This window comes from Furipterus horrens, unplaced genomic scaffold (assembly GCF_987537825.1).
Source record: "Furipterus horrens unplaced genomic scaffold, mFurHor1.1.pri manual_scaffold_5, whole genome shotgun sequence".
NCBI classification, from domain to species: Eukaryota; Metazoa; Chordata; class Mammalia; order Chiroptera; family Furipteridae; genus Furipterus; species Furipterus horrens.
The window spans coordinates 84,769,690-84,790,192 of record NW_028327175.1 but is presented as its reverse complement, the minus strand read 5'-3'; the positions used below and the strand labels follow the sequence as shown (position 1 = coordinate 84,790,192).

The following is a 20,503-nucleotide window of genomic DNA, read 5'->3' as shown; positions in this document are numbered from 1 at the left end:
GTGGCAGGCCGGTGGAAAGCGCAATCACATGTTTTAAAAAGCCAGGAGGGACACCTGGGGAGTGCTCCCAGCTCTTCACCAGACCTCACAGCTCACAGTCCCAGCATCAGGGAAAATCAAGCCTCTTTCCTTCTGACTGTGCAGATCAGTGGGGGTTGAGACGGAGGCAGAAACTGATGGTCTCTCAGCAGAGTCCACTTGTTTAAAGGGCGCCCATGGTCCTAGAACATCCGCAGACCCACCCACTCTGGGAATAACAGCCAGGGCAGCAGCTAGAGGGGTGCCAGTCGGGTGCAGAAGTGGGAGAGGTGCCTGGAAAAGGGGCGAGTGCTAGGTAGGCAGCATTGTTCCCTCTCAGACCCCTCCCCCACATACAGCACCACAATGTGTTGAAACAGGTCGCCCTGTACTGATGAATCCCTAAGGGTCAACCCCTTACAAGGTAACAGGAGCGACAGCTCTACCTGGGATCGGAGGCAAACAAACACAGGAGCCTGTCAGATTGAGGAGACAGAGAAGTATGGCCCAAAAAGGGGAACGTATCAAGGTTCCAATGGGAGGACTAAGTGACTAAGTGATAGCCAACCTAACAGATGAAGAGATAGACAATCTAACAGATGCAGAATTCAAAACACTGGTGATAAAGATGCTCACAGGCTTGACAGATATGCTTGAGTATGGCAAACACATAAGAGAAGAAGTGAAGGCTATGCTAAGTAAAACAGAGGAAAACCCACACAAAACCAACAGTGAAGGGAAGGAAACTTGGGTTCAAATCAATGATAAGGAAGAAAAAAACAGTCAACCAGTGCAGAATGAGGAAACAAGAATTGAAAAAAATGAGAAAAAACTTCCTAAATTTTGCAAAGGAGATGGACATACAGGTCTGGGAAGCATGGACGGTCCCAGGCAAGCTGGACCCAGAGGGGACCACACCAGGACGCATCATGATTGAGATGCCAAAGGTGAAAGATAAAGAGTCCTGGGGGCAACAAGAGAGAGGCAGAGTGTTGCCTATATGGGGTTGCCTATAGGACTATCAGCTAATTTCTCAGAGGACACTTTGCAGGCAGGAAAGAACTGGCAAGAAGTATTCAATGTGTTGAAAGGCAACCTGCAACCAGGATTACTCTATACAACAAAGCTATCATTTGGAATGGAAGGGCAGATGAAGAGCTTCCCGGACAAGGTAAAGATAAAGGAGTTCATCATCACCAAGTTATTATTATATGAAATGTCAAAGGGACTTATTTAAGAAAAAGAAGATCAGAACTATGAACACTAAAATGACAACAAACTCACAACTATCAACAACTGAATCTAAAAAATGAAAACAAAATCTAACTAAGCAAACCAGAATAGGAACAGAATCAGAGGTATGTGGATCATTTGGAGGGTTATCAGCTAGGAGAGGAGAGGGTAGAAATGGGGAAATGGTGCAGGAATTAAGAAGTATAGTCGCTTGGTACAAAATAGACAGTGGGAAGTTAATAATATAGAAGAGGGTGAAGCCAAAGAACTTATATGCATGACCCATGGACATGAACTAAGGGATTGCTAGAGGGAAGGGGGGTACTGGGCAGAGGGGAGCAAAGGGGAAAAAAATTGGAACTACAGTAACAACATAATCAATAAAATATACTTTAAAAAATAATCAATTTGGTAAAACAAATTAAATACACTGGTGATCTTCAGTGTATTCAAGTTTGTTAACTCATAAATGTGTATTCTTTTGGAGTTATTAAATGATTATTTTTAAAAACTAAATATGAATTAAATAACAATTCCCCTTTAAATCATACTACATTGTTAAGGAAGACAGCTTGAAAACCAACAATCTAAATAAAGATTAAAAGATATGGGAATATCCTGACTGACAAAAAGCAGACAACAGCTAATACAAGAATTATGACTTAATTCACCGGTGACCAATAAAGACAGTGGGAAATCCACTAAAACAGAAACGTGCAATGCCCTTCCTACACATCAAAATTAACATCTTTTCACATGATTGTTTCTCTCCATTCATTCATGTGTGTCCTGTTTAATCTGAACAGTATATATGTATACTTATTCCAGGCATGTTTTAAAAAGAGAATACATTGAGAACATTTTATTTATAGAACCCTTGAATGGGGTAGTGTCAGATATTTAACTGGAAAAATAAAGTAATTTTTTAAAGAACATTGTACAATATATGTAATATAAGACACTAAGAAACAAGTGAACACAACTGGTGTTATAGAAATCAGTACAACACTGACATTTATGCCAATAGATTACTAAAGAGATTCAAGCAGTTAGAACTCTCTCCTGACCATAGGGAGGTCAAACATACATAGTCAGTTGCTTATGCCAACTATTAGATCTCTATAACTAAACATCAGCAGTGGCTGATGTGGTAGTTTATAAATAAGGTAGATCACTTCATAAAAGTAAGTGACCCATGGTTAATGATTAAACATGGACAACTGGTGAAATGTGACTAGATAATAGCATTGTATGTGTGTTAATTTCTTGATCTTGATAACTGCATTACAGTTATGTAAGTGAATGTCCTTGTTTTATATGAACTATATACAAAGTATTTAGAAATAAAGGGGTACCACATATGCAAATTACTAATCTCAATGATTTCATGAAAATAATTACAGTGTGAGAGAAAGAGAATAATAACAAGTGATAAAATGTTAACAGCTGGAGAATCTGGGTACACAAGCATTCTGAGTATGACTTGTGCAAATTCTCTACAACTGAAGTTCTTTCATAACAGCCTTAAAAACCATCTTACAAAACATGTTTTTTTCCTAGTCAAAGAACATGTATAAATGACCCATGGACATGGACAACTGGGTAGGGACTAACTGTGGGAGAAGGGGTGAGCAGGGTGTGGGGAAGCTATAGGGGAAAAAGTGGGACAACTGTAATAGAAAAACAAACAAACTAAAATTTTTAGTGTGGGAAAAAAAAATGAAAGCAAAATAAATTAATAAATGAGCCAGCAAACCCCCCCCCAAAAAAAAGCCCTCACATTTAGGACAGTGAACAAAAGAAAATGTAAAGTATGAAAATGTAATTTTAGTGAATATTAGAAGGACAAGGATTTTCCTTCACAGTGTATATTTTTCTCACTGCCTGATCCCTCCAGAATTTGGCATTCTGAAGAAGTAAGCAATGACATAAGGTCCTTTGCACAGAACTAATAAGACGAGTCATTAATAGAGGTTTTGTTGTCCATGACTTTGACTGGAATGTCATACCTAAAGAAGACATGTTTGGGCTCTGGTTGTTACCAAAAAGCCCTGAGGAACTGGAATTGACTTTCGAAGGTAATAAAAGCCCACAAGAAAAAAGGTCTGGTACCGTGGTTGGTTGTGCAGTCCACAACAATCTTTCCAGGGAAGGAACGAAGGTTGCTTTCATGAAAGATGGCTAGAAGGGACCTTAAAGCACAATTGAAAACCAAAAGGACTTGGAAAAGACAAGTGTTTACAGGCAAGGCTAAATGGCAGGTATGTGGCTCAGCTCCTGTGCCCTGAAGGGCAGACTGAAAGTCATCCTAAAGGTTCCTTGTGTAAGTTCCAGCAAAGCAAACTTAAAGATCATATGTGATCATTTGCTGTTCTTGTTCTGTTTATGCAAATGAACAGGATAAATTAAAACTGGACTTAATGCAGTCCCTTTAATGACAAGGAGGGTAATCTTAAGGTAAAAAAATCACGATTCAGGAAAAACCACAATGCTCAGTGGTAGACTATAAAGTAGTGCAGTTAACTGCCTTTAAAGTTCATTTTCATTTAGTTTGCTTTCATTTGAAAGTTAAACTATGTCTCTGACATCATCAAAGATGCTTAATTTATAGGCAAGAAGAATGTCAAATGCCTTGCAAGTGGATGTCTTTCCAATAAGAGAGTCTTGCAGATATAGAGACTGGTTTGTGGGTTATGTTGCATAAATTAAAATGTGTGTTCCATTTTCATAGGGCATAAGCCTATGATCTCATTCCCTAAGTGACTGTCCATATGTATGGGCCTCACTTAGTCCTGTCTATATTACTGCCTCCTGGGACTCAGCAGTTTGGCTGGACTGGGTGGCTGGGTTGGTGAGGCGTAGGGTGGTCTGTGGGCTTCACTTTAAAAATTAATTAATTAATAAATTATTATACCCAACAAATAATAACTAACTGCAGATATCTGCAATGCCATTTTAAATTTTGAGAAGTGGAACAAAGTGACAGGATACCCTCATAGAGATTTTATTTATGTGCATTATACATATATGTATATACAATGGTTATGTGTATATATATGCATATATAGATACACAAGTAAAATGAATGCAATGTAAAGTGAATACAGATAATCACTTTTGATTTCAATTTTATTACAATCTGATTTATTACATTATTTCCATCCATATATCTTATGCACTACAACACACATCTTTATGTTCTACAAAGTTCTGGTAAAATTCTTGGTTCATTTATAAGATTATTACTAGAACTACCAATTAATCAAAATGTTTCATGCAAAAACTTATCATACTAAAAACACTCATATGACTTAAGAATTTATTTTTTCTTCTTTCTAACTTGACCAGTTGAAGTTCAAATATACAAATATTTCACTTTAAAAAGATCTATTTCAAAATAGTCTTTAGAAATACACTGAAAAAAATCATGAAGCCACTTGTATTGAGTATGTACGGAGAAGGAAAAATGTGAGAGATAATAAATTTTTTAAGTATAGAAAGTCAGATACATAACTATCTATAAAATGATATGTACAAAAGAAAGATACAATAAAATATTTTTGAAGACTTTTTTATTCACCTCCAGAGAAAGGGGAAAGGAGGGAGAAAGGGAGAGAAACATCAATGTGTGGTTGCCTCTCTCATGCTCCCAAATGCGGACCTGGTCCACAACCTGGGCATGTACCCTGACTGGGAATTGAATTAGCGACCGTTTGGTTGGCAGGCCGGCACTCAATCCACTGAGCCACACCAGCCAGGGCTAAAATATTTTTAAGTGCAGTATGGTTAAGATCAGTTGAACTTTAATCTATCTTAACCATCTCTATTATCTATTAGGTGCTCGCTCTGAATAGCACATTTATATGCTTTATATGTCTATATTCATGATGAAGAACTATTTGAGTTTAACTGATAAAGGAAACTGAATAAAAATTTTTTAAAGAGATATTCAGATACACAGGAGCAGGTGCTCATTTTCCTAGCTGCATGCCTCTGAACTCAGTCTTAGATCCTCTTCTCTATCCCATTTACTTAGAGATTTCATCAGTTTCATGGTTCTAAATAATACCTGCTCACCTACAGCAACCAAGTATACTCGTATATCTCCAGTTTGAACCTCTTGCAAACTCCTAAATGGTTTATACAATTGCTTATTAAACATCTCTGTACGCGTTTCTAAAAAGCAACTGAAGCTCCATCTGCCAAAAACTGAACTCCTGAAATCTCCCCACACCTGTCCCATCAAAGCCCTCCTCATCTCAGCAGAGGCAACTCCAAATCATCAGTTCACAAAAACTGATTTTATCTCTGACTCCTGTCTTGCTGCTATAACCCACATCCAATTTGTCCGGAGACCTTGTAAGTTACACTTTCAAAACATATCCATCATCCAGTGACTTCTTACCATCTCTATTGATACCTTTCCAGTCTAAGCTATCATACCATCATCGGTCACCTGGACTATTGAAGAGCCTCCTAATCTTCTCTCTTTCTGCCCATGTCATTCTACAGGCTATTCTCAACACCCAGAAACTGAATGATGCTTTAAAAATAGAATCCAGATCATGTTTTCCTCTGCTCAATAGTCACACTGGTTCCCTCTTTCACTCAGAGAAAAGTTAGATTTGTTACAAGGCTTAAACACTCCATGGACAGGCTCACATTGTCTTCGGCCTACATCTCCTAGTGCCCCTCCCTTGCTTCCTTCTGTTCCAGCCACAAATGCTCCCTTAAACATAACACGCATGGCCCGGCCTTGGAAACTTTTTCCTGGCTGATTATGCCAGCTGAAATACTTTTTCTACAGATTGCCACACAGCCAAATCCTTCACCCTTTGAAAATGACACCTTTGAAGTCTTTGTTCAAATGACACCTTCATGATAACCATCCTATTCAAAACAGCAACCCGTCCTACCTCCACCCTGGCACTCCAGATACCCTTCCACCTGTCTACTTTTTCTTTCCCCACAGAACTTGCCACTTTTCAACATGCTATTGAACTTCCCAATTTCTTATACCTATGGTTTAATGTCTACCTCTCCTTTTAAAATCTAAGCTCCAACAGAAAAAGGATCTTTTTTGCTTTATTTACTGGTATATACAAAATGCCTAGCACATAACAGGAATTCATTGAATATTTGCTGAATTAAATTATGTTGAAACTAAAAGAAAATTAAGTAGGGGTATGGATGATTAGGTTATTTTTAAAATTACTAAACTGGATGCCTTAGAATTGTATTCAGGTGGATGAGAGGAATGTATTATAAAGATTTCTGCACAGAAACCCAGGAGATGACTCCAAATGGGCAGGAGTGCTAAACCCTTGGGTAAACTGTCTTCTCTCTTGGCAGCTAAGCTGCAGTAGACCCCTGAGGCAGACAGGCAGAGAAGGAGAAAGGACAGAGCAGGGACAGCAACAATCTGCCTGTGACTCCAGGAACACTGCTCCGCGTCAGAATAACCCGGAAACACTGAAAGCATAGGGGAGACATTACCTCAGGCCACTCACTCTACACCTTTTATTTTATACAGAAAATGTTCTGGAATGACATTTGCAAAATGTTAATAATAACTGCCCCTCCTACCCCGAAAATGAGCTCTGGTGTGGGGTTTGTTTTTGCTTTTTTTTTTTTGTCATTTCCCTAGTATGTGGATTTTTCCCCTAAAAATTAATTTAATTCCTATTAAAAACAGAATTCTTCTAAAAGCCTATATTTCCTTATAAAAATAAGTTAATACTCTTGAAAGATAAAATTGAATATATCAAATGTCTTATAAATTCCCTGCATGCAATATTGCACAGTGTAAGGTTTTTAACCACTCTATTGAAGCACAACAACTTAGATGACGAGGGTATAAAAATTCAGTACCGAAGAGAACTTTTATTATTAGTTATTCTTATAAAATCTGACATCATATGAGATTTAACAGATAATTTTTCAATATTTTAACTATATCTATAAAGAAGCCAAAAATGTCTCAAAACAACTGTAGATAGATTTTCTAAAGAAATAATGTATAAGTAATAAATACAGAAAATATTTCCAAACAACAGTATACCATCTTTACCTAAAATGGCATGTCTGGATAATCATAATGAGATTTATGTGTAATCTTGCCCAGAGTGAAGAGATTTGATAAAACAGTGTCCCTGAATCCCAATCAATAGCATTTTATGACTTGGAAAACATATTATATAATCATCATTTAAATTTTATTCTCATTTCTGTTGATATAAAATTCCATCCATGATTATTTTTCAAAATATGAGAAAGAACCCAAGCATACTCAAAAAGTAAATGTCTAATGGATTTTATAATTAACTGTCCAATTAACTCACTGTTAACAAGTGACTTAGTTGTCTTCAACTCATTAGATGCCAGTCAACAACTCTTTTATCATTATCTTGTCAACTAACTGTACAATGGCTCAGCAGAGTCACTTAAATAAATTAATTATGCACTGCAGCATATTTGCATATTTAAATATGCGTGTATAAATTAAATATTTGTAATTTAGCATTATACTTAGGAGATACTACCTTTTTGTTTCCCTCTGGGTTCTTCTCTATGAAATGAGTGACAATTTAGAGTTCTGAAGCATTATTTCTAAAGTGGCGGAGTGTCACAAGCTGCCAGACTGTAGAAAGGTACAAATAAGAAGGCAGAAATCAAAAGTGTCAAATTTATAGAGGAAAACACTCAGACTGAAGTTTATATGGAAATGACCTGCTATAAAGTATAAATGTCTACGGATTGGTTTACTGTATTTAGGAGTGACTGGTATTATGAATGGAAAGCTAAACACCAGGCATATTCTTCTAGACCTCTAATCACTATTCTGGATTCTCTCACTCACTACAACCCATCTGGCATTCTGGGGGAACATGCTGAGCTCTCTAGGGCCTTCCACAGGAAAGAAGAAGCTAAGGAGCGCCCCAAGCAGTATTCTCTTAAAGGTCTGAACCACTCCCTCCAAGGACCAACACCACGGTAGAACTAGGATCAAACTTATAGCTTGCCATCAGATTACCACCATTCGAAATGGAAAGAAGATGCTTACATTCACAAGAGGTTCTTACTTGTCAATTTTCCTTCCTTTAAACAGAAAAAGGAAACTTGTACTCTGGGTTTTTAAACTTCCTTATTAGTCTAGCCAGTGTAATTGGGCTGCAGACAAAATGGAGCTAAGCAATGAGAATGTTTAATCTGGTAGAAGGAGGAGGCTGTCAGTGCATTTCTTTTATACTTCAATTGTTTTTCACCAACTGTATGTCTATTTCTGTTTCTATCTTTTGTTGCGCTAAACTATACCCTGCATAGAATGATGCAGGTAAAATTCTGAGATTCCATGTGCTCTGCTAAAGCCTCCTGCAGAATATTTGCTAAAGCTTTTCACTATTTTGGTACTAACGAGTGCATGGAGCTCTCTGGTTTAAATGGGAACCCTGAAACTTACACTGTGAGTGCTTCCAGGGGACTCTTCCTCATTATTCAAATTCTTCTTCCACTAAGAAGGCTTCTTTCCCCTTCTACCGAATTCCAACCTGCCATCCCCTTCTCATACCTGCCTCCCCTACCTCATCTCATCCAAAATCAAATGCACTCAACCTTGCAACAATATGCTATTTTGCTACCACGGTGTTATTCTAACACGAGTCTTTGCCATTCTTTCATATTTAACCTCTTTTTTAAGTAGGTCAGAAAAATGAAAAGAAAAAAACAGGGAGTAAAAGAGAAAGAAATGAAGAAACAGAGGGAAATATAAGCAGAAAGCAGAGGGAGACACAACGAAAGAAAGTGAAGGAGGGACAAAGGCAAAGAGGAGAAAAGCCAAGGGAAAAGGGACACAGGCAAGCAGAGAACCATCATCACTCACAAGTACAGTTCACTCTGGGGCAGGCATTCTGCTAACTGCTTTACATGCAGTATTTGACTACAGTGCTATGTGCATGTGTACTATATTTACAGGGGAAACAGTTTTTGCTTGAGAACTACCTAATTTGGTTCCCAAATAGTCAGATACTGTTAGTTTGAAAAGGAAATAATATTTTAAGAAACAGAAGCTTCCTAAAAAAGAAAACAAATATGTCATAAGGTATAATTCATTTTTTTACTCATTTCATCCCAGTACACAAAACTCCAATTAGTATTATTTTACTTAAAAAGGGTTAATATTAAAAAAAAAAAAAAAAAACCTAAATAAAATATTGTGTTCAACATTTCCTGGTATTATAATTGAGTGACTTTATCTAGTTATGTGCTCTTAAAAGATGTATCACCATGGTAACAAGGTCCTTTGACAAGTATTCTATTTTAGTACAAAGTAATAAAAAAGGGTTAAAAAGTACCCATCTTAAATCATGAAATTCGTATTCACTCTTTAAGTTTATCCTTTTCTCTTTTGTCATTTTTGAGAGGATGTTTAAGAATTTTTCTCTATCTTCTTTTATCCACCTCAAGCTGATCTGAATAGGGGCAGTTTTCAAATAATGAAAGTTGATGCACTTTGTAATAGTGAATTCCCAGCAGGAATTGCTGCACTTAATTCAAATGGATAAATGTCGCCAGAATTTGTTTTACAATCCAGAAGGTTATTTGCAGTGCTTGCCATTTTAGACAAATACAGATTTTGTCTTAGGGACACATAATTTTTTTTAAAAAAGATCGCATGTGATAAAGCCTCACTGTACATTATTTCACTGCATATATAACCTTAGAGATGATTTAGGTTGTCAACAAGCCATTGTTAAAAGTAAATACTGCCAGAAATTTTAAAAATTAACATCTCCTCCTTGTTTTTGCAGCAATTTTATGTATCTGTTCATTGACAGTGACCATAATGTCATAATTAACATAATTGTTAAAGTTATTTTCTCCAGAAAGCCTATCAAATTCATCTAATTTCTAACAGAGCATCTGGTCCTTAATAGACTCTCAATAAATGCTGTAATGAGAAAAGCAATTATAATGAGCATTGATTTGTTCTTCGCCAAAGAAGTATACTGCTCTAACATACTTTAAGAACTAGTATCTGCTGGATTAAGATTAAGTTTGCATTTCAGGAAGGAGAGAACGTTAATAAAAAATGGCTGTTTAGCAAAATTGTGAAGATACGATTTTCTATTCAAGCTATTTTATCATCCAGTAAATGAGTGATAGGGTCAATCTTCCCTCTTTTCACAAGGACTCATAGTTTGAGCTGAACTCTGAAGCACATCAAAAGTATTCAAAATATTTGGGAAATTCCTCCTATTCAGTTTCAGTTTCCTGCACTCCTCCTAAGCACGTGGCGGTCAGAGGGAAGGCCTGTGGACAGCCTCCACGCAGCTGCCGCAGCCTGCCTCCCGCATCTCCCTGCCCCTCAGACTCCTGAGGGAAGAGCCTGGTGCGACACCCTGCTCAGAATGAATTCAGTATGTTTCCTCTGGCCCTGGCATCTCTACCACATCCTCTTTGAATCCCCATCTACCTCACTCTGCAACGAACCTCTGCAGGGAATGGGATTCTGTTCTGGACCCCCGCTAAGCTCCGCTGGAAACTCAGATGACTTCACGGAGCCCAAATTCCTAACTGGCTTAGGGACTTTTGTACTTCCTCTGAGGTACCCTAGTTTTTCCATTTTCTCCTTTTCCATGGGCTCCCTACCACTCCAGGCTCTTTCCTCTATCTACTCCATCCCCAGAATATGGCAAAGTTGCCACGATAGTTGATGTCTTGACCCCTACAAAGTATCGTGTTCAGCAATCATTCACTGCACTCAGATGAAGGCCAAGTTAGGGCAGCATCAACTCTCCCACACTCCACCTGGCTCTCCTCAGCCACTGTTCTCTATTCTCATCTTTTGGCTCTTCCTAGTGCCGACCGTCCAAACAGCTTAAAGTACTTTTGTCCCAATTAAGTGTCACATTTAAATTCCCTTTCCTGACCTCACTTCCATTATATCTAAATTCTAGAATTTCCCACAGCAGCAGGAGGTCAGAGTACTCACTCTACCAGTCCCCGGGCATGCAGGACGCTCCTCAGGGCATGGCAGGAGGAGCCAGGTACCCTATCACTATTTAGGTTTCTGTACGCTTTTCCTATCTGACTTTTATGTAAAATAATATTCACTAAGTAAGTTAAATTTTCTTTTCAGCATTTAACAAAGGGTTCTTTGGAATATCCTTGGATCTCCTCCATTCACCTGTTTGCACTGCTTCCACACTGGGCATATATAAAGGGGAAAGGTGATTTCCATTGCGCTTTCACGCTTTCACTTTCAGGCTACTGTGTTCTTCTAAGAGAAGAAATGAAGTGAACATCCCTTATCCCTGCCTTTGCTGTTCTTTCTCCCTTTTGCTAGAGCTGCTCCAACTTCTGAGAACATGTACATGAGAAGATATGACAACCCTGACTAACCTCTAAGCAGCAAGTTCAGACAAATGTAAAAAGAGAAAGGATGCTCAGAAGCCAGGACACCATAGCACAGTCCCAAGATTTTGTTTCTAATTGCATGCTACATCCAAATGTGTTCAGACACTATTACAGCTATACTTTTCATTTTCTGTCTCAAAATTTGCTGTAGGCTATTCAAACTGCCACTTACAAACATGTTAATTTGATCAGAATCTCTCAAGGCCCTTTTGTTCCCTTAATCCTTTAAGACCTGTGTCAGCAAACCAAAGTCCATAAACAAATCCAGCCTGCCACCTGTTTCTGTCCAACCCATCAGCTAAGCATAGCTTTTACAGACATATGTTAGTAATAAATATCATGACAGGGAATAGTAACTTTGAACAACAATTAAGGAAAATTTTATCCACCCCCCGCCAAAAATAATTATTCAACTAGTCTTCTCAGTAGATTCATATTACAAAAATTGCACTCAATTATTATTATACTTTGAATTTATTTAATAAAAAATTGTGGAAATTTGTTTGTTATCCAGACATCTACAATATATCCTTGATTTTGACTCTCAGACCACAGAGCCTAAAATAGTTACTACGTGGCCCTTTACACAAAAGGTTTGCTGATTCCTGTGTTAATGAAACACAACTGGAGATGTTTCATGAAATGCAAAAGAAAACCTCCACAGCAGTTCAATTAAGGCAAGAACTCAAGAATTGTCATAGCACATTTTTTCCAAGTTAAAAATAATTCTTTGTTTTTCTGCTTGTTGTAATGCATATTAACTAAATGTTTCAAGCAGTAACTCTATCCTCATTTTCTTCCTGAAAAAGGTATTGGCTATTTTCAAATCTGCACTCAATACTAGCATTGATTCAATGCTTACTAATTATTTTTTTTAGTATATTTTATTGGTTATGTTGTTACAGTAGTCCCAATTTTTCCTCCTTCGCTCCCCTCCGCCCAGTAACCCCCTTCCCTACAGCAACCCCACCCCCTTAGTTTACATCCATGGGTCGTGCATATAAGTTCTTTGTCTTCACTCTTTCCTATGTTATTATTAATTTCCCCTGTCTAATTTGTACCAACCAATTATGCTTCTGAATCCCTGCACCATTTCCCCATTTCTCCCCCTTCCCCCTTTCAGCTGATAACCCTCCAAATGATCCCCATACCTATGATTCTGTTCCTATTCTGGTTTGCTTAGTTGGATTTTGTTTTTATTTTTTAGATTCAGTTGTTGGTAGTTGTGAGTTTGTTGTCATTTTAATGTTCATAGTTTTGATCTTCTTTCCTTTAATTAAGTCCCTTTAACATTTCATATAATAACGGCTTGGCGATGATGAACTCCTTTAGCTTCATCTGCCCTTCCATTCCAAATGATAGCTTTGCTGGATAGAGTAGTCTTGGTTGTGGGTCCTTGCTTTTCATCAAATTGAATACTTCTTGCCAGTTCCTTCTTGCCTGAAAAGTTTCTTCTGAGAAATCAGCTGGTAGTATTATAGGCAACCCTTTGTAGGTAACTCTCTGCTTTTCTCTTGTTGCTTTTAAGATGCTCTCTTTATCCTGAACCTTTGGCATTTTAATTATAATGTGTTTTGGTGTGGTCCACTTTGGGTCTAGCTTGTTTGGGACTCTCTGTGCTTCCTAGACTTGTATATCTATTTCCTTTGCCAAATTTGGGAAGTTTTCCTTTATTATTTTTTCACATAAGCTTTCAATTTCTTGTTCTTCCTCTTCTCCTTCTGGCACCCCTATGATTTGGATGTTGGCATGTTTAAAGTTGTCCCAGAAGTTCCTAAGCCTCTCATTTTTTTTCAATTCTTGTTTCCTCATTCTGCACTGGGTAACAGTTTCTTTCTTCCTTATGTTCCAAATCATTGGCTTGAATCCTGGTTTCCTTCCCTTCACCATTGTTTTGTGTGGATTTTCCTTCATTTCATTTAGCATAGCCTTCACTTCTTCCCTTATGCATTTGCTGTACTTAAGTATATCTGCCAAGCCTGTGAGCATCTTTATCATCAGTGTTTTGAACTCTTCACTTGTTAGGTTGGCTATTTCCTCATCACTTAGTTCTCCCACTGGAACCTTGATCTGTTCCCTCTTTTGGGTCATACTCCTCTGTCTCATCTTGACAGGTTCCTGTGTTTGCTTCTGTGTCTAAGGTAGACCTGTCATAGCTGTTATGTTTTAAGGTGCAGAGCCTTAGGTATTTGTAATTATGGGAGACCCATTTCACCATGTTGTACCACTGTATGTGGGGGAGGGGTCTGAGAGGGAACAATGCCGCTTGCTCAGCACTCACCCTTTTTCCAGGCACTTCTCCGACTCCTATATGGGACTGGTGCCCCTCTAACCTCTATTCTGGCTATAGTTCCCAGAGTGGGTGTGTCTGAGAACATTCTAGGGTCGTGGGGGCTCTTTAAACAAGTGGACTCTACTGAGGGACTGGCAGTTTCTTCTTCTGCCCCAACCCCCACTGGTTTGCATAGTCAGAAGCAATGAGGCTTTATTTTCCCCAGTGCTGGATCTGTGAGCTGTGTGGACTGGCTTGGTGCTAGGAGCACTCCCTACGTGTCCCTCCTGACTTTTTAAAACCTGTGACTGTGCTTCTGCCAGCCTGCTACTGCTGCCACCACCGCACCACATCCTCTCCACCCCTCCTACCAATCTGGATGAGTATTACTTCTTTGTATCTTTGTTTGTTGGACTTCCATGAAGCTCGATTTTCTCGAACTTCTAGATGTCTATAGTTTTTAGATAGTTGTATTCTCTCTTAGTTAGGGAGGGAGATGCAGCATGTCTGTGTAGGCCTCCATCTTTCTAATTATTAAGCTTTATGGACTGTACAAATCCTATGAGGCAGGCATTATTCTGGTTTAAAGATAAAGATGAAATGGAGGTTCAAAAGGCTAACCAGCTTACGAAAGACATAGAGCTAGTATAAAGGACAGCTTACTTTGACTCTGAGCCCCCGACTTCCTATTCTTAATCACAATAATGTACTGTTCCCACTGCTGTTTACCCTCTCCTTCTGATGATTTTCTTTTCTTTTTTTTTCTTTTTTTTTAGGTGTATAAACTATTTATTAACAGACGAGGCCTACAGATTATTTCTTCTTGGACACACCCACAGTGCGACCCCAGCGGCCAGTGGTCTTGGTGTGCTGGCCTCAGACACGAAGACCCCAGAAGTGGCGCAATAGACCCCAGAAGTGGCGCAGCCCTCTGTGGGCCCGAATTATCTTCAGCCTCTCCAGGTCTTCACGAAGCTTGTTGTCCAGACCATTGGCCAGGATCTGGCTGTATTTTCCATCCTTCACATCCTTCTGTCTGTTCAAGAACCAGTCTGGAATCTTGTACTGGCATGGGTTCTGCATAATGGTAATCACACATTCCACCTCATCCTCTGTGAGCTCTCCTGCCCTCTTGGTGAGGTCGATGTCTGCTTTCCTCAACACCACATGAGCGTATCTTCGCCCCACACCATTAATTGCAGTGATGGCAAAGGCTATTTTCCGTCGCCCATCAACATTGGTGTTGAGTACTTGCAATATGTGCTGGAACTTCTCAAGAATCACTAGAGACATGGCTGCAGTGGTGTGTAGACCTCCTGTGGAAGACAGCCTGATGATTTTCTTTGCCTATCTCCAGCTTCCATTTGTCCTCAAAGTAGCAATTCTTCACTGCTGTTCACTCTGCCCTCCATACCCTCTCCCCATTTAGAAGTAGCTTCATTGGCATGGAGATTTAGAAGTGTAACAAAAGCTATATACCGATGCTAATTTGAACTTCTGGTAACATGATCATGTTAAAATCACAAAGTCTAGCAAGAAACTGAATAAAGGCAAAGATCAAGCTGTGGCTGCCAGATCGAAGATTGGCTTACCTTACTGAAATTAGGACATTTGCTCAAGAGAGCCAGTGGGAGTGAGAGTGACTTACTGCATGTTCCAGTTGAGTACTAACCTATGTAGACTTTAACCTGGGAAGCCATTACCAATCAAGGTGAAGACCTACACAGAGTTACATGAAACACAAATTAGTTGGTCAGGAAAGGCAAAGTTTTAGCAGAGGTAAACCTGGGTTGTCAATCCACCTCCACCCTTGGCTCATTGTATGACAGAAAACAGCATCATTTCATATAACCAGGAGTTACTGATAATTACTGCAGTTTCTTCCAACTCTATTTTCAAGATTCTAGAGCCCTAAAATACATATACTATATACAGTGACACAATCTAGAGAGCAGTACTATCTAAGTAGTAGCCCAATATGATCCAATTATTCTGATATAGGCTAGTCAGATCACACATTATTGATCTTCTTCAATAGCCCACGTGGAATAGTTGGGATAGTTCTGTTACTATGATGTCACTGAAAACCAAGATATAGTCTGGAAATGCCTGAAAACTCTTAGAAAATTATTACTACATATTCCTTCATCTGTTACTTTGCTGTGATTTTACTGAAATCAGATTGTTCCAAATTTTAAGGATATGATTTAACCAAGTAGTGCACTTACACATTATATTATCTTATGACTGCCAATTTCTGGTAGAGAGGACAGGTAGCAGTGGCTATATAACCAAATGTGTGCCCTACCCCAGGGCTTGGCACACAAGTAAGCTTGGTGAAGGTACTGCAAGATGAAGGAATGAAGGCTGGAATAATTCATTCTAGTTCCTGAATTTGTTGCCTGAGGAAAAATATATAAAGCACAGAGTGTATTCCAGAAGTCAAAAAGGGAAAGAAATGGTACATAGTTACGATTAAATACAATAAATGCTGGCTCTGGCCAGGTAACTCAGTTGGTTAAAACATCAACCTGATATGTCAAGGTTGCAGGTTCGCTCTCCAGTCAAGACACATACAAGGAGCAACCAATGAATGCATAAATAAGTGGAACAAGATATTGATGTGTCTGTCTCTCTCTCTGCTCCCCTTTTCTCCTCCCTTCCTCCTTCCCTTCATGTCTTCCTCTAAAATCAATTTTAAAAAATATAAATGCTTTTGGAAAATATACAATTCTGAAAGTAGTTATATAAATGGATTTCGAAATAACAAGGAACTGAGAGGTGGCCTAATCTATGTTCTTACTGGAGAAGGCAGTTCTGGCTAGGACCTGGTGTATAAAGGGGAAAAGGTTTTCAAGCCTCACATTAATGAGAAGGTGACCACAGGATGAGACCTTCATTATCCAGTCACTCAAAGCCACTGGGAGTTATATTCTATTTCTTCACAAAAATGAATTAAGTCAGATTTCTCTTTAGATCTAGCCTAATCTGTTATGTTTTTCAGGGGGAAATGCTTGTCCAAAAATGTTTCTTCTTTTTATATATTTGAAGTTTTTTAAACAGGGAGCAAAGCTTTATCACTACCTAATAATTCATCCACTGTCTCATTAAAAATAAAAGTTATGTTCAACATCTAGTGCACCAACTTGGCCATTTGAACTGCATAGTGAGTCATCAGGGCTTATTTTTCAAAGAGCACTAATGACTTGTAAACACTGACATGTTGTATAGCTGCTTGCTGTGTGTTCAGTTTGTCTACATTAGTTACTTGTGAATGCAGATTTGGTGAGATAAAAGTCCTCACAATATCTAACAAAATTTTCCACCCAGTACTTATTAAAAATATTGCCATATTGATGTTGCTGCTAAAGAAAAATCATGTATTCTTGAATTAGGTCACAATTGCATATTCATAGTGGCCCATGGAATTGAATAGTTTGATGCAGAGTTATCTACTTAATAAATGTATTTATAATCAGCCATGTTCCAGAAAGAATTTAGGGTGGCATATAAAGATTCTTAAAATATAGCGAACAAGCATAAATTAAAAGGAGGAATAAAAAAGAAAAAACATGGTGGAGTTACGCTTTGTATTAATTTATTAAGTTTAACTCTGGATATGTATGGGTGAACAGACAGCCACATGGTGATCTAATAGAGCCCTGTTGTTAGCTTAATAATTAGGCCTGTAGTCAACCTCATTTAGTATATTTAAATATATAATGGAGACCTCTCACATTTACATATCACTTTGCAGTATACCAAGGATGTTCAATACATTTACAGTATTTTCTTATCTCAGTAAGTCTGTAGTAGAAATGAAGACACAGTCTCCCATCGAAGAGTTGTTTGCCATGACAAGTTGCCTTCTGTAGGCTTTAACACCAAATATTTTCAAGAAGACTTATCAACTGATGAAGCAGAATTAAAGGATTTATTAAAGAAAATATCCATATGACCCTGCTGACAACTGTATTTCTATATTATATTTTTAAGGTATCACATTCAATAACAGGTTGAGCCACAGGGAATTGCCATTTTGTAAGTCAAAAACGGTTAAGCATCAGCCATTTCGAACATTCACTCTCATAGTTTGGACATCAGTGAAAACAAAATGTGACATAGGTCTTCTGAAGCATCAAACTCTGTTCACCCTTGCTTAATTTTATAGCTTGTACATTAGGAATGCTGAATCTTTAGTAAGAGAGATTTATTTAAAAAGACACTCTATTAATTACCCTTAAATACATTAAGATCCTTTTTCACAACAGTAATTTGGTTACAACAAACTCTAGATTCTGGTACTTCATTTTCTGTAGGGATTTTTATAGGGCAGATATTGAAAACTATTTCACAGAGAAAAATAAAGAATTTGGACACAGAGGTCAGCTTAACTGTGCTGGAATCCTGATTCAAACTGGTACGTGACACCAGGTTATATTAATGTCTGTATCTCAGTGTCCTAATCTGTAAATTGAAAATAATGTTATTACATTCTCTAACAATGAATTCTACATAACTGAGCATTTATCTTTTTCCATTTTGCTACTGGAGAACTCAGAGCTAGGTTTGAAGCTTAGCTTTAGAACCCGCTTTGACCCTTGTGGTCTACATATTAATAATATTCTTTCCTCTGGCTTTCAGTTATGACTTCTTTATCTTTCCCATGGCTTTAATTATGTGTTTCTTCATTATTACACTCTTATGAGACAGCATTTTTATTATTACCTCAAATCTTATATGATACAAATTAGGTTAAAAAATAATAAATAAATACATAAATAGTACACTCATTCTAAAAATGTTCACTGAAGGTGATTTCCACCAGGAAATATATGTTAGGTTAATTTTAAAATGCATATAAAGTCAAGTATGAGAAAGCACTGACTATAGGGTACAATAACATCAATGAATTATAAAGCCCTCAGGAAAAAAACAGTTCAATTAAAAATAAATACTGAATTACAAAATATTAATTAATAAACTTTATGCTCAATAAATACTGCTACAAGCTGAAGTTAAAAGAAATTAAACAGTATAAAGGGAATAAACCAAATTCATTAATATCAATACTAAATGGTGTTAAGCTATAATATTCCCAAATACAAATACATGTATTGTAGTTATTTATGGGATGGCAAAATTCATATATGCAAATCAAAACAGCATTTTCCCTGTTAGTAAAAGCACATTAATAATAATGTTGGTCTTTAAATAATGCACTTAATACTATATATTGTAACAGTTATTCCATTGAAATATATTGATTCTGGAGGTAATTATACCTAAAAAATTCTATATATTTTATAACACCAACACAAAATAATTAGGTCAAAACCATAAATAAATGCAATGATAAGATGCACTATTTTCTAGAAATACAAAAGCTATGATATCTATCTTTATAAGAAAGAAGCAAATAAATGAAAAACTTAAAACTATTGTAGTCACTAAGGGGCTCATACTCTGTGATTCTAATTAAGTCAAAGGGCAGATAACAGTTTCAGTTTTACCACAAAAATGAGTCCCATAATGATAGGCAGACTGTAATTTGTGATTCTGGTCAGTTATATGTATATTAGAAACAAAGAGAACATATTTCATTAGAGCTAAATAGCAATACCAACAATAAATCCAGAAATCTATAGGATAAAACAAAACTGTAGTATCAAACGTATGTTCTTATAATTATTCTAAAATAAGTGAATGATCTCATTCAAGACACATTTTAGATAAGACCTTAGCATACCTAGAAGACAGAAAATAAAGACATCTGATAGCCTATCACTCCTGTATCCTCTGTCCTTAAACTCATTTCTTATTTATTGCATTATTTTCCTCCTTCCCCTCATTATGTTATAAATTTAATTCTGGATGCTGCCTACGTTCCCCCTTTGGAAGAGAGGCCTAATACTCTCAGATGCCAAGAATAGTTCCTGTTGGCAGCTTACCACCAGTTTCTTCCAGGAATTGTCCTGAACTCAAGGGCACCATCTCAGCCAGGGTCACACTCCTTCCTGGGGCACCCCCCACTCAAACTTTGGTTGAACAGATTACAAAGGCCTTTGCTTCAGATCAGACATATCAACTTCAGAGCTTCCACTGGAAATGGCTGAGCTCACTCTTGCAACTATCGTGCAGTTCAACTCCCCACTCTGCTTACTCCTGCTTCTCTTATTCCCCTGGAGCTGGGTTCAGAGGCAAGTCCTAATAAGCCTCTTGTAGAAATATCTCCATCGCCTGAGGAACATGAACTATGATACTGTAAAGAGACAAAAAGTAATGTCTGATATAATTTAATTTAGAAGAAATTAAACAAAGGTGTAATCAGTACAATATTTAAGAAATTCTTTGCTAGAAAGAGACAAAACTCCAAGTGGAAATTAAGGCCCTCAAATTTTAAAACAAAGAATTGCCATTTTCACCTAGATGTTTTATAGTATACAATTAATTTGCAAATGGAAACACATACACAATGACACACATAAGATGTTCAACTGAGGAGAACAATAAAAGGGAATGATGAAAAGCTTAGCTAGAACCAATGTTAATGCACTACTAGTA

General features: G+C 37.6%; 1 protein-coding gene and 1 pseudogene across 2 annotated transcripts in view; both read right to left on the bottom strand.

The window, feature by feature from the left end:
• PRR16 (proline rich 16) overlaps nt 1-20,503 on the bottom strand; it is a 288,864-nt gene that overhangs the window by 218,878 nt on the left and 49,483 nt on the right. The window lies entirely within an intron of this gene.
• Nucleotides 14,738-15,232, bottom strand: LOC150008880 (small ribosomal subunit protein uS13 pseudogene; annotated as a pseudogene).